This window comes from Choloepus didactylus, chromosome 8 (genome assembly GCF_015220235.1).
Source record: "Choloepus didactylus isolate mChoDid1 chromosome 8, mChoDid1.pri, whole genome shotgun sequence".
NCBI classification, from domain to species: domain Eukaryota; kingdom Metazoa; phylum Chordata; class Mammalia; order Pilosa; family Megalonychidae; genus Choloepus; species Choloepus didactylus.
The window spans coordinates 14,285,748-14,298,251 of NC_051314.1; positions in this window are offsets into that span (position 1 = coordinate 14,285,748).

Here is a 12,504-nt window from a genome sequence, read left to right on the forward strand (position 1 = left end):
CATATATAACACTAAATTTACCATTTTAACCATTTTTACCTATATAATTCAATGGTATTAATTATTTTCACAATGTTGTGCTACCATCACCACCATCCATGACCAAAACTTTTTCATCACCCCAAACAGAAACTCTGCACCCAATAAACAATAACACCCTTCCCCTACCCCCAACCCCAGCAACATGTAATCTCCTTTCTGTCTCTACAAATTTGCTTATTTTAGATATTTCAGATAAGAGAAATAATACAATATGTGTCCTTTTGTGTACGGCTCATTTCACCCAACAAGATGTCTTCCAGGTTCACCCACGTTGTCGCATGGATCAGAACCTCATTCCTTTTTACAGCTGAATAATATTCCACTGTACAGATAGGCCACATTTTGTGTATCCATTCCTCTGTGGATGGAGGGAGAGTTGGGTTGTGTTCTGGTTTGCTAATGCTGCCGGAATGCAAAACACCAGAAAAGGATTGGCTTTTTAAAAGGGGGTTTATTTGGTTATATGGTTACAGTCTTAAGGCCATAAAGTGTCCAAGGTAATGCATCAACCATCAGGTACCTTCACTGGAGGAGGGCCAATGGCGTCCAGAAAACCTCTGTTAGCCGGGAAGGCACGTGGCTGGACTCTGCTCCAAGTTCTGGTTTCAAAATGACTTTCTCCCAGGACATTCCTCTCTAGACTTCAGCTACTCAAAAATGTCACTCTTAGTTGCTCTTGGGGCATTCGTCCTCTCTTAGCTTCTCCAGAGCAAAAGTCTGCTTTCAAAGGCCATCTTCAACATGTCTCTGTAAGCCGAAGCTCCTCTCTCAGTTCCAGTGCATTCTTCAAAGTGTCCCTCTTGGCTGTAGCAAGCTCGCTCCTTCTGTCTGAGCTTATATAGTGCTCCAGTGAACTAATCAAGGCCCATGTGGAATGGGCGGGGCCACACCTCCATGGAAATTATCCAGTGAAAGATCTCACCCACAGTTGAGTGATCACATCTCCATGGAAACATCCAATCAAAAGTCTCCAACCCAACCAACACCAATACATTTCCTGCCCACACAAGACTGCATCCAAGATAATGGCGTTTTGGGGGACATAATACATCCCAACCAGCACAGGTTGTTTCCCTCTTTTGGCTCTTGTGGATAATGCCGTGATAGACATTGGTGTGTAAATATCCTTTGAGTCTCTGCTTCCATTTCCTTTAGAAAGAAACCTAGAAATGGGACCACCAGGTCATACGGTAATTCTATTAACCTTCTGAGGAACCACCAAACTGCTTTCCACAGAGGCTGCACTGTTTGACATTCCCACCAGCAATGTGAGGTAAAGCACACTTTTGAGGACAAGCCCCCCCACCCCCCCACCCAAGGAAGCTTGAACCCCTGTGGGCAGGAAGGAGGCCGAGAGGACGGGCCTTCCACCAGGGGAGACGGCCAGGCCAGGGCACCGAGGCCCAACTGCCCGGCGTGCTTGGGAACGGCCGGGGCTGCGGGCAGCAGTGAGGGGACAGCGGGGCCGGGTCGCTGAGGAGGGAGGCTGGGCCCAGTGTGGGAAAAGCCCTGAACAACAGGCGAAGTCTGCACTTTGTTCCGGAATGCCGTTCTCCCTCTCCCCGGGCTGTCTGGCCTGACACCCCTTCCACCCCCCACCCTAATAAAATGTCCGCGCAATCCCACTCCCACAGGAATTGCAAGAAGAGTTGCTGGTGGCAAGCACGGTCATGCCACGGCCCCTGCCTCGCCCCTGAAGGGGCTCAACTGAGGGGGACACAGAGCAGGGAAGCTGAGCTCACCTCTGCAGGCCGCGAACCCTCCTTGGGTAATGGATAGTTATGGCCTTGGGCTTGCTCGGCTTTATCTCCCCGGCTACCTGGAAGCCAGGATCGCAGGAAACAAAGTGCCACTTAAAAATCCATCATCTCCAACTCTGCTTGCGCCCTGAGCTCCTCAGGACATAAATCCCAGCAGGAAGAAGGGGCTGCCCAGGTGGCCGGGGTCCTGGCCCAGCCTCTCCCCACTGGCAGAGGCCCCTGGGAAGAGTCCGAGCCTCCCTGCTGCTGCCCCTGCGGCCTCCACGGGTAACTCCCGCATTTCCTGCAGCTGGGACCAGCCCCCGACAATGAGACCTGTTTTGGGGCTGAGATTCCTCTGGCGGCCCTGCACTGCAGTCCAGAAAGCCTCCTCCTCCCCCTCTGGCTACTCCATCCCGGGGGAGAGCCTCGGAGCCTCTAGGATGAAAGAGCAGGGCGAAAGCTGCGGACACAGGCCGGGCCGCGAGTTCACTGCTAGGAAAACTCGGATGCCCACGGACGTCTGGGAAGGTCATTCATTTTCACTTACATTCTCCTAAAACCCACGGAGCTGGCCTCAGAGAAGCAGCCCAAGACCCAAAAAAACAGGGACCTCAGCGCTGGCCAGTTGGGGCTGGGGTCCTGGTGCTGCCACCAACAGGGGGTGGGCCCCGCGTGTGTCACTTCACCTCTCTGAGCCTCCGTTTCCTCACCCACAAAGACAGGGAGGATAACATCATCTTCCCCAGGCTGCTGTCAGAGGGGCTTGGCCACCTGCACACTGGTCACTCCTGGGAGTGAGACAAGACCCTATGGGAGTGAGGCCCCCGGGGACCTCCCACCAGGCATCTAAACCGTGGACCTAGAAGAAAGGAGAGCAGCCCCCAAGGGAGGCCCCAGCCAAGAGGGGACAGTCCTCCCCTGCCTCGGGCTCACTGCACCTACTGTGCGCTGGCACCAGTGGAGGAAGCCAGACCACACAGCACATTCCAGAGCCTGTAACATAGTGAGGCCCCCAGACATGTAGCGGCTGTGACATGATTTCACTCACCGGGCAGCAACTACCTGTCCATTTCAGAGATGGGGAAACTGAGGTGCAGAGAGAAATGGCACGTCCATGCCAACACAGCTCAAATCCTTTGAGTGCAGGGCTTGGTGTCAGATGGACCCAGGGAACCCCCAGCTCTGCCATTTCCTTGCTGCATGACCTTGATTGAGTGACTGCCCTTTGAGCCTCAGTTTCCCCATCTATAAACGGGGACCCATTGTGACCTCCTTGTGCGGTGGCTGGAAGGATGAAGTGAGAGAACACGTCTGAAAGGGCTCACCAGCTGCCCAACACGTAATAAGCCTTGCTCAGAATTACTATCCAGACCAGCACACAATTCCAGCGCTTGCAAATATTTGCTAAATGAATGATTTTCCCTAATATTTTATTGTGAAATTTTCAAACATACAGCAAATCTGAAAGTCTTGCTAGTGAACAGCCATATACTCAGCACCCAGCTTCTACCATATACATTTTACAACACTTGCCTAATCACATACAGATCTACCCATCCACCCCTATCCACCCATCAATCCTTCTTATTTTTGATGCATCTCCAAGTAAATTGGAGACATAGGTACACTTCTCCCTTCAACATTTATTATTTCTGATATAAAATTTACATACAATGAAACACACGCATCTTAAATGGCATTTGATGAATTTTGACAAATGCACACACCTGTGTAACACAAAGCTCTCTCAAGATAACGTTATCATCATCCCAGGAGGCAGCCACTGTTCTTGATTTTTTTCCATCGTAGTTTAGCTTTGCCTCTTCTAGAATTTCAAATAGTGCAGTACATAAATCTCTAACACAGAACAGTCTGTACTTGTATTGGTTATCTATGACTGTATAACAAATTACACCAAAACATGGGGGCTTCAAGCAACATTTCTTATCTCACGGGATCCTCGGGGTCAGGAACCAGGAAGCAGCTAAGCCGGATCCTCTGGCTCAGGGCCTCTCCAAGGCAGTAATCAGCACGGTCTCCCCAAGGCTCAGCTGAAGGAAGATCGGTTTCCTCGTTCCATACTCGCAGAACAATGTTGTTGGCAGAACTCAGTTCCTCGAGGGCCGTTGGACTGAGGGGCTCAGTGCCTTGCTGCTGTAGCTGGAGGTGATCCGCAGCCCCTAGCCAGGTGGGCTTCTCCAGGGGTCTCACACCTGGCAGCTAGCTTCCCCAGCAAGCAAGGAAGCAAGAGAGGGCAAGCAAGATGGAAGCCAGCGTCTTTCGGTCGCCTAGTCACAGATTGGGCATCTCACCACTTTTTTTTAAGGTGATAAAATACCGAGTGGAAGGATCTTTATGTGGAGAGCAGCCAGGAGCCCAGAGATGGATGAATGAGAAGCTTATTAGTCCTCACAGGTCTTAGAGCAGAGGGGGCTCACGGGGAACACATTAGAAGCAGGGGCTCAACCAAGCAGGCAGGAAGCACAGGGAACAATGGCCTGAGCAGGGACTGAGAGCGTATTTTACTTTCTTGAGGGTGTGAACCCAGGTAGGGCATGGGGAGGAGAGGGAGAAGCTGTTTATCTTATATCCGCAGTGTGCTGGTTTGTATATGTTATGTCCCCCAGAAAAAGCCATGTTCTTTAATGCAATCTTGTGGGGGCAGATGTATTAGTGTGGATTAAGTTGGAACCTTTGGATTAGGTTGTTTCCATGGAGATGTGACCCACCCAACAGTAGGTAACACCTTTGATTGGATTATTTCCATGGAGGTGTGGCCCTGCCCATCCAGCATGGATCTCAATTGCTTACTGGAGCACTTTAAAAAGAGCTACACAGGCTCAGAACCTCGCTGCAGCCGAGAGACACATTTTGAAGACGGCTGTTAGAAGCTGACACTGACATTTTGGAGAACGCCATTTTGAAACGCAACCTGAGAGCAAGTAGACTCCTGCCATGTGCCTTCCCAGCTGTGCTGGTTTGAATGTATTGTGTCCCCCAAATGCCATTATCTTTGTGGTCTTATGTGGGGCGGAAGTTTTTGGTGCTGGTTGGATTTGCTTGGAATGTGCCCCACCCAGCTGTGGGTGAGGATTTTGATGGGATGTTCCTGTGGAGGCATGGCCCCGCCCATTCGGGGTGGGCCTTGATCAGTGGAGCTATATAAATGAGCTGACTCAGAGAGAGGAAAGAGAGTGCAGCTGGGAGTGGCGTTCTGAGGAGGAGCAAGCTTGCTGGAGAGGAACATCCTGGGAGAAAGCCGTTTTGAGGTCGGAGCTTTGGAGCAGACGCCAGCTGCCTTCCTAGCTAGTAGAAGTTTTCCGGACGCCATTGGCCATCCTCCGGTGAAGGTACCTGATTGCTTGGACGCTTTGTGGCCTTAAGACTGTAACTGTGTCGTGAAATAAACCCCCGTTTTATAAAAGCCTATCCATCTCTGGTGTTTTGCATTCTACAGCATTAGCAAACTAGAACACCAGCTAACAGAGGTTTTCTGGACGCCATTGGCCATCCTCCAGTGAAGGTACCCGATTTGCAATGCATTACCTTGGATGCTTTATAGCCTTAAGACTGTAACTTTGTAACCAAATACCCCTTTATAAAAGCCAATCCATTTCTGGTATTTTGCGTAATGGCAGCATTAGCAAACCGGAACACACAGGTATCAAAGGTGGTCACTGAAGGTCTGAGACGCTGGGACAGCATGACACTCCAAAAAGCCCCAATTTTATTTTCATTCACCATAATTGTATATAATATGAAATTCACTATTTAACCCATTTAAAAAGATACAATTTGGTGGCATTTAATATTCACAGTGCTGTGCAGCCATCACCACTACCTACTTCCAGAACATTTTCATCACCCCAAACGGAAACTGTTCCCATTTAGCATTCGCTCCCCTTCCCCTCTCCCCCAGCCTTGGCCACCACTAATCTGCCGTCTTCCTCTAGAGATTTGCCTGTTCTGGATAATGCATAGAAATGGAATCAGACAATATGTGGCCTTCCATAGTCTGGCTTCTTTCACTCAGCAGAATATTTTCACAGTTCATCCACACCATAGCCTTTATCAGAACCTCATTCCTTTTTATGGCCAAATAACATTCTTTTGGATGGATGTTTATCCTTTCAGCTGTCGATGGACGCCTGTGTGCTCCCACTGTTTGGCTCTAGCTATTAGCGCAGCTCTGATGTCCATGTACCACAGCCCGTCGGCTCTGCTGTACCCTGATCATTAGTCACTGGCTTGCGCCCACACGCAGAAGGAGGGGATTGTACAAGGGCACGTGGCGGGAGGCAGCCACCTCTGGGAGCCGGCTCAGAAGCTGCCGCCCACGTACTCTTGAGTGAGAAAGGCTTCTCTCACTCAGCGTGTCTTGGAGACCCCTGTGGCTGGCTCCTCTGGCCCTGTGGAGAGGAGCCTGGGGCGGCCCTGGGCCTGTGACCCTCTGCCTGGCCTGCCGTGTGGGATGATGCTCCCTCCCCACGGCTTTGGGCAGCTTGGCCCTGACCCAAGGCTGACCACGGCCTGGAGGGCCTGATGTTTGAAGTTTCTTGTGGGGAGCACCCCGTGCCAGGAGTAAGTAGGGTGGGGGCCCGAGGCGGGGCGTGGGAGGCTCACTGAGCTCTGCTTTCAGCTGACTGGTCTGAGAAGGGTGTGCAGGCGCCAGTCAGCCTCAGGCCGTGGACAAGCCGGTTGCCCCTGATTTACCCAGGGAGGGCGGCCCCGGCCAGGGTCACTCCATGGACTGAGGGGGCGCGGGGGGACTAGAACCCTGCCCCCAGTGGCAGGAGGCGAGTGTGCGTGCAAAAATAAAGCATGGATATAAGTTACCAGATGTAGAACAAGGCTAAAGAATGGGGAGCAGTTGCTTATTATGAGCAGAATGTTCAACTAGGGTGAACTCAAATGTTTGGAAATGGACAGAGGTGATGGTAGCACATCGTGAGGATAACTAACAGTGCTGAATGGTGTGTGAAGGTGGTGGAAAGGGGAAGCTTAGAGTCACGTATGTCACCAGAAGGAAAGTTGGAGGTTAAAAGATGGGAATGTATAGAACAGTGAATCTTGTGGTGGACAATATCTGTGATTAACTGTGCAAATATTAGAAATCTCTCTCATGAACTAGAACAAGTGTATGACATTATAACTAGAAGTTAATAATAGAGGGATGTATAGGAAAAATATATACCTATTGCAAACTATATCCTACAGTTAGTAGTATTTTAACATTCTTTCATCAACAGTAACAAATGTACTATACCAAAACTATGAATCAATAATAGGGGGTGGTTAGGGGTATGGGAGGATTTGCGTTTCCATTTTGGTCTTTCTTTCTTTTCTGGGTAATAAAAATGTTCTAAAAATTGAAAAAAAATTAATTGTGATGAATGCACAGCTGTATGATGGTACCATGGGCAACTGATTGTACACTTTGTATCTTTGGATAATTATATGGTTTGTGAACAATCTCAATTAAAAAATAAAAAATAAAATAAAATAAAGCGCGGAGCAGGGCACAACACAGACCCAGGCCGGCCCCTCCCTCCCCACGGCGGTTAAGGGGCTTGGCCGCAGGGAAATCGGCAGAGATGGAGCGAGACAGCCGGACGGGGACAGGGACAGAGCCAGAGGTGGACAAAGACAGAGACCAAAGCAGAGAGGACTTCCGGATGTGAAGCAGGAAGACCAGTGATCACAGGATGAAATGGAGCCCCCATTCTCCAGGGGGACCCCCAAAAACTTCATCCTCCCCCTTGAAGACAAGGAGACCTTGGAAGCCACTGCCGCCTGGGCCCCTGAAGTGGGCGCCCGGGCAGGGCCCTCTGCGTGGACGAGGATCCTGACCCTCCAGGAAGGCACAGCCAGGTGGGTGCTGCAAACCCACGGACACCATGTGGCGGGGCAGTGGGGTTCGGTGGGGGCAGGCGGCCCGGCCCGCAGAAGCTGGAGGGGCACCAAAGGCCTTGGCTTGCTGCAAACCAACTCGGTCCCTTCTGGGGTTGCCCCCAGACCAGGATTTGCCTCTGCAGTGTCCGGGCATTTGAGGGGGCCCGCCACTTCTCCAGACCCCACTGCCCTTGGGAATCTCCATGCAGCCCTCCCCTTGGGGTTGGACGGCAGCCCCAGTCCCAGCACAGTGGAGCTTTGGGACCCTTTACTGTGGGGCAGGGAGTGCACTCCCAGCACGCCCTGAGCCGAGGCCACGCCCCTTTATGTTCCTCCTCCTCCCGGCTAGGAGCACTCCCTCCTCCCTTCCCCACAAACTCTCCAAAGTCTCCTTTCGGCTTTTGGAAATAAAAGTCACAGTCCTCCCCTGAGGCAAGGAGGAAGAGAGTACTAAAAAGAGAGGAGGAGGTGGAAAGGGGAGCAATACAGGGAGGCAAAAAAATAAATAAAAACAATGGACTCAACATCGCCCAGCATTAAGGTTGCCTTGAGTGACAGTGAGGCACTGAGGGTCAGCAAGGGATGGGACCCACTGGAGCTTCCAAAAGCTTCTCCAGGGGACGCATAAGTTAGGGAAAAGAGGAAGGGGCAGGGTGTGGGCCTCCCGTGCCACTCACAGCCTGGGCAAGTCACCTCCCTCTCTGATCAGCTTGCCAGAGTTAGCAAATAAAAATACAGCCGCCCCGTCAAATTTGAATTTCAGGTACAAGTCTTCTTTTAGCATAAGTATGTCCCATGCAATATTTGGGACATACTCATACTAAAACGTTACTTGCCATTTATCTGAAATTCAACTTTGACCAGGCTTCCTGTAGTTTATCTGGTAGCCGTACTCTGTGCATGCAGTTCCTTATCTGGAAATGAGGTGCAAAACCTTCGCATGTTTGTCTCCCTCGCGTCCTTTGGCTACAGCTTGATGTCCCGGCCTCCTCATGGCCTAAATCTGTGACCACCCCGTGGAATGACACCCCCCCATCACTCTCCATCACCTCTCCCTGCTCCCGTGCATTGGGCGTCCGTCTCCCTCTCAGGGATGCAGCCTTCATGACAGCAGGGACCTCTCCTGTCCCTGCATCCCCAGCACCTGGCACAGGCCTTGCACAGAGCAGATGCTCAGGAGGGGAGCGGGAGGCTGTGGGTGGGTTGGGGGCACAGCACGCATGGTGTTTGTGCCCACCCCACGCTGTTCCCCTCATTGCCCCTGGGACTTGGCCCCTCCGAGCTGCTCCGGCCCGGCCCTGGCATGGGCCTGCGGGACCGCAGTGGGGAGGGTGGGTGGCACAGGCCCGCCCTCCCACGACAGCCCTGTCACCATGGCAACAGCCACCGGAGGACACAGCACTGGAAACCGGAGGACGCCTGCCTCCCGGGGCACCACCACCGAGTCAGAATCTAATTCTCGTTACGGCCGTAAGAGGGGGTTTGCATAATCAGACAAACATTAATACCTAACATGCCAGTGTGTGTTTGGTTAAAATTCATGAATTCAGGTCTAAATAAAAAGTGCTGATGGTTGGAGTTTTCTGTCTCTTAAAACGTTCTTGGTTTTTTTTTTTTAAACCAGTCTCTTCCTTGGCAGCAACTTGCTGTTAATCCCATTATTAACAGGTAAGAGAGAGGAAAACAGAGCAGGGCTGTCTCCCCAGGGGCTGGGGGCTGGCCGAGGCGGGAGAGCAGAGTCACCTCCTGGGCCGTGTGACCCCGAGCAAGCCAGGCCGCCTCTCTCTCAGAGTCCTTAAATACAGAAATGTGGGGGAGGGATTAGTTGGTCTTTCAAATCCCTTCTGCTTTCAAACACATCTGTGTAGCCAATATTCGCTGAGGCTCAACCCACACCAGGCTCCACACCAGGCTCCAGGCCGGGCGTCCAAGAAAAGGCAGGAAGGAAACGCGGCTGCTGCCCTCAGGCTGCCACAGTCTGACGGGGGAGGAGGGTCAGTTAGGAAACAGACAATGACATCGGGGAGGAAGGGTGCGGTGGAGGGAGAACCAGGAGCGTGGGACAAAGGGGGAGCACCCAACCACACCATGGGCAACTGGGAAGGCTTCCTGGAGGAAGTGGCACTTGAGCTGGGACCCGAAGGGAGAAGCAAGAGTGAGCCAGGGGAAGGGGAGAAGGAATAGGGGAAGCTGGAGGGTGGATACCTGGGGCATGTTAAGGTGCTCAGGGCCATGGGAGCCAAGGAAGGGTTTAGACAGAGGTGGGAGGGGGAGAGTGAAATGGGTGCTGATGCACCCAGCTCAGGGGCTGCTGCTGTGAGGCCCTCCCGGGCCGGGTCTGGACCCTCCTGTGCCCGCCAGGCACAGTGGGTGGGAGCCGTGCACCCTCACCTGTGTCACCATTGGTCTGGGAGGAACTCAAGGCAGGCCCATCCCAGTTTCTTCTCTGTGCCCAGAACCTGGGGCTGGCGAGCATGGGGCGGGCCCAACTACCTAGCCCAGGATCCCCCAGTTAGGGGTGGTAGGTGGTGGGTGGGAGGCCCACTCAGGCTCCACAGCAGTGGCCAGTTAGACACGGTCCTGGCCTGGCCCAGCAGCCAGGCGGAGGTGGGAGGACGGAGCAGGCCCCGTTTTGGGGCCCCTGCCTGCTAGGAAGCAGATGCAGGGTCTCTGGACCTAACATCCCCATTGGTCTTACCCACTCCTGCACCTGTGTTTGATCATGCCTCCCCAGCCCCCAGGATCTCCCTGGTTGGACACAGGTCCAGAGGGAGCCCCAGTGTAGGCCCTTGGTCCAGCTGTGGACAGTTGCCTTTGCCTGGAGCACTGAACCCCAAATCTGACAGCTGTGTGGGTGAAAATGCTGGGGCCATTTGCCAGCAGGGGCCAAAGGTAGAGTCCCCACCCCTCTCGTCTCAGCCTGGCCACAGCCCCCCCTGCCCCGTCCATCCGTTCATCCAACAACCATTTGTGAGCTCCCTCCTGGGCTGGCCCTGAGTTCAGGACGCAGAAATAAACTGGACATCCCCCTGCTCTTGAGGAGCTCCCAGTTGCGTGGAAACAAGTGCTCAGAATTCAGTGTGATCCACACCTTGGCATGTATGTGAACCAAAGGTGAGACCACAAAAGAGTGAACAATTCCGACAGCAGAGGAACAAAAAGATGTGGGCCTATTCTCCGTGGTCTCCCCGAAGCCTGAAGGGGACACCCACCAGGGCCCAGGAGCAGAGGTGAGCAGACACCGGATAGGGGAGTCTTCCAGGGGGAAAACAGTAGGAACACAGATTTGGGGGACAAGAGGGGACATGAGGCTGGTAGCAGGTGCGGTACAGCTTGTGTGTGAGTTGAGGGTCAGGGCGGTATCTTAGGGGTGAGCAAGAGCTGGGTGGGGGGTGGTGAAGAGGTCTGGGGGCTGGCTGTGGGGGCTAGGGCGGAGGGCAGCACTGCCTGCTGGAGGCCGGAGGCTGGAGGGGCTGGTGCTGGAGCTGGGGGGCCCGTGAGGGGCAGGGGTGATAGTTCAGGGCCATATGGGGTGGTGGGCGGGGGAGGATACCCAGGAGGATATGGGAGAGGAAGTGATGGGCCTGTGGGGAGCGAGGCTAGTGCCTGGCTGCCAGGGAAGGTGACCAGGGGCAGGGGTGCACCTCACAGTGGGGGATGGATTTTGCGGGAAGGTGACAGTTGGGTCTGGGACATGCTGAGTCTGAGGGGCCTGTGGGACGTCCAGGTGGAGGGCCCAGCAGGTCTGCAGTCGGGGTCTGCAGATAAGCGGCTGGAGAGGGGGGGTCTCTCCAGGAGAGCCGAGGCTCACTGGGGGCCTCCCCACCCACCTAGGCCAGGCCCCTGGTGCCTGGACCTGCACTTGCACCCAGGGCCTTGGTCTCCCCGGCTGTACCTCCTCACGGCCCGAGGCTTACACTGTGGAGGGCCCTGTTTTGCCTCAGTTTCCCGGTCTGTTGAATGAGGATAAGATTCCCCTGGAGAGCGGCAGGCAGCCCAGGAGGTGGGACCCGGCCTGTTCTCACCAACCCAAGGCATCGCAGCAGGTACGTGTGTGTGAACACACATGAACACGTGCACACACACGCACACGTGCACATAAACGCACGCACACGTACATACGTGCACACACACGTACACACAGATGTACACATGCACACACAGGTGCACACACGTACACACGTACACACGCACACACACAGATGCTCAAACATACATCCCCTGCCTGCGGCTTCTCTCTCTGCTCTCCAGCTGCTTTTGTCTACAGACAGGCAGACATGGGTGATAGAAAAGACCTTTAAAAGGTCCCCCAAGAGATGCCCACATTTGAGCAGGGGACCCCAGTGCTCCGTGCAGGCAGTTCAGCATCCCCACCTGCCCCTGCTTGGTGCCGCATTGGTTTGTCCCTCCTCTGGAAGACCTAGAGCAGCTACCAGAAAGGAGACCTCACAGCAGAACCCCAGGAGGGCAGGGCCGAGGGCAGGGGCGGCAGCAGGGGCAGGTCATGCTAGGGGACAGCCTCCCCGTGCCTGGGTTCACCCAGTCTCCAGGGTGGTGGGGCTCAGGGACGGAAGCGCAGTGCTCAGGCCCCAGAGGGGAGAGAGAGGACACACGATGGGAAGGGGGTAGGGGGCTGGGGGGGCAGGCGATGCCTGGCCGGGTCCCCAGGTCCAGGGATTTAGGCCTGTCAACTTCTAGGCCCGGCCTCTCCAGCCTCCCTGCTCCTGAGGCGCTGGGGTGAGCACATCCTTCCCAGCAGCAAAGCCCACGGGACCTGAGCACACGTGGGGACACCACGCCCCCATTCAGGCCCGGCCTGAGCCAGCCC